Source organism: Poecilia reticulata, linkage group LG8 (assembly GCF_000633615.1).
Source record: "Poecilia reticulata strain Guanapo linkage group LG8, Guppy_female_1.0+MT, whole genome shotgun sequence".
In the NCBI taxonomy this organism is placed as follows: Eukaryota; Metazoa; Chordata; class Actinopteri; order Cyprinodontiformes; family Poeciliidae; genus Poecilia; species Poecilia reticulata.
In genome coordinates this window covers 8,132,887-8,135,238 of record NC_024338.1, presented here as the reverse complement: position 1 = coordinate 8,135,238, position 2,352 = coordinate 8,132,887, and the positions used below count along the sequence as shown (strand labels likewise).

At 35.6% G+C, this 2,352-nt stretch overlaps 1 protein-coding gene across 1 annotated transcript in view; it reads right to left on the bottom strand.

Annotated features, from left to right (window-relative positions):
• Window positions 1–2,352, bottom strand: part of sox10 (SRY-box transcription factor 10) — a 30,331-nt gene that overhangs the window by 7,585 nt on the left and 20,394 nt on the right. The window lies entirely within an intron of this gene.

The following is a 2,352-nucleotide window of genomic DNA, read 5'->3' as shown; positions in this document are numbered from 1 at the left end:
AAAAAAAAAAAAAAAAAATCACAGCAGAATAACCATATAAATAAATAGTAAAGTTAATTAAAACTTGCCCTTTCTACTCTTAAATTCATAATAAAAATATTATGCCTACTTTTTTATACATAGGCATAATATTTTTGCCTATATGTATAGGCATTTATACATTATAAATGCCTATACATTTATAATGTATAGGCTATATAATGTATAGCCTATACATTTATAATGCCTATATTATAATGTATAATTATAATATAGGCATTATAATTATACATTATAATGCCTATACATTATATTGTATAGGCATTATACATTATATAATGCCTATACATTATATAATGTATATAATGTTACCCACAACATTGTAAAATAGGTTTTAAAATGTTGCCCACATTTTAAAACCTATTTGAAATGACTAAAAAATTATCTTCATTCCAACACAGTTAGATTAAGCTATACAACAATGTTCTACATTATCCTACACAAAAATGTTGCTACCAACAAGCTGCTGCGCCACCTAGTGGAAGCCACGGCCCCTTAAATTTGCATAACTTGAGAAAGTATGCACAATGTTCTTTATAAAAATAAATTTCACGATTTAGAAGAATTTAGAATTTAATCCCTTGACTTGTTATTTGCTTATTCATTCATTTCTCGTTTTTTCCGCTCAATCTTTGGGCCAACCATGTAGAAAAAAAATATGAAAATAACAACTGAAATTATTAAAATGAGAAATCGTCTTTGTTCTAGCATTTTAAATGGACACTGCTTTTAGGTGGGACTAAAATGAGCTGATTTGAAAGCACAAACCACAGGGAGTTCAAAGATTTTTAAAAGTTCATAAGGTGGATTATTATTATTATTATTTTTAATAATTTAAATATTTCTGCATAGCAACACTCCTTTAATTAAGTCACAATATGGTTTTCGTTTTTGTTATCGCGCTAAATATTACCTACAGGAAGCGAAAAAGACTTAGCGCCTGGCGCTGGAAACATAAACCTCGTGCGCGTGCGTTTCCTTTGTTAGTGTTAGCAAACTAGACAGCGCTTTTGTAAAACGAGATAAAACTGAGTCGTTTTCTCAGTGAAATGGACTCCTCTCGTTAACCTAAGTGGATGCATTAACCGTATCTCTCGATAAACGTGTTTGGAAAACTAGCATTTAATTAACGGGTGTCGGCGGTGTTCGTTTCCAGAAAACGGGTGGATGAGCTCCACCACCTGTCCAACTTCTTGAAACCCGCTCACCACCTGGACTACAAGTCCCAATTAGCAGGCTGTCATTAGGTCCCAAGAGATGTCAGTGCGTAAAAGCCGTGCGTAAAAGGTACCAAACGACATGTATAGCGCCACAGTTTGCTTGTTTATGTCTCTTATTTATGACTTTATTGTCAATAGTCAACATTGTGTTCGGGAGAGAAAAAAAAAGAACAACTTTAGAATCTGCTGCTGGTTTTCATTAGGCTATTAAGCACCTTTACTGGGCATAATGAATTTGGGCGACGGGATCTCATTATCACCGCCTGACTGGCCAATAAGTTGGCCTTAATTTGCTCGCTGCAAAACTTGTTTTGTTTTGTTTTGTTTCCTATGCTAGGTTCATCCAAGCTGCAACATACCACAATAAAAGAACAAAATGTGATTTCAAAAAGTGCGTAAAGTTTTTATAAGTAAATAAATAAATAAATAAATAAAATAAAATGGTCGAACGTTGTAATCAAGAAATCCGTCTGCAACAGAAGCACTTGTCGCTCTAATGATTCCAGGAATCTTAACAATAATGAAACAGGACATAAAGCCATTCAGAGCAAAAATGATAAAACGTCAAAAACATAAAACAAAACAAAACAAAACCACTCCATAACTCTATCGGTAATCAAAAGCGATGCCATTACATTTCTAATTGTGAAGAGGAGAAAACGATCAAATCGCGGAGCCAGAGCAGCCACCGTCAGCAGAGAGCAAAGAGTTGGAAATGCTAAGCGCCTTACTTCGGGAATGAGAAAAGGAGGTCGCCGGTTTAGCACGAAGATCCGTGAGTTCCCAAGTCTCCAAAGTGACGCTCGCTCCCCAGCCCCCTCGCTCGCAGCCCGAGAATGAATGCTGGCTCTGTGTGTCCGTGCCAGGGCTTAAAGAGCCCCTTGTGCGAGGACGGGAGAGAAAAAAAAGGAAAAGGAAAAGATACAGGGGACGGGTCTTAAAGTCGCAGCGCGCATATATGCAAATTCAGAGAAGTCTGTTCTAAATTCAGAGAAGTCTCTATCTATCTATCTATCTATCTATCTATCTATCTATCTATCTATCTATCTATCTATCTATCTATCTATCTATCTATCTATCTATCTATCTATCT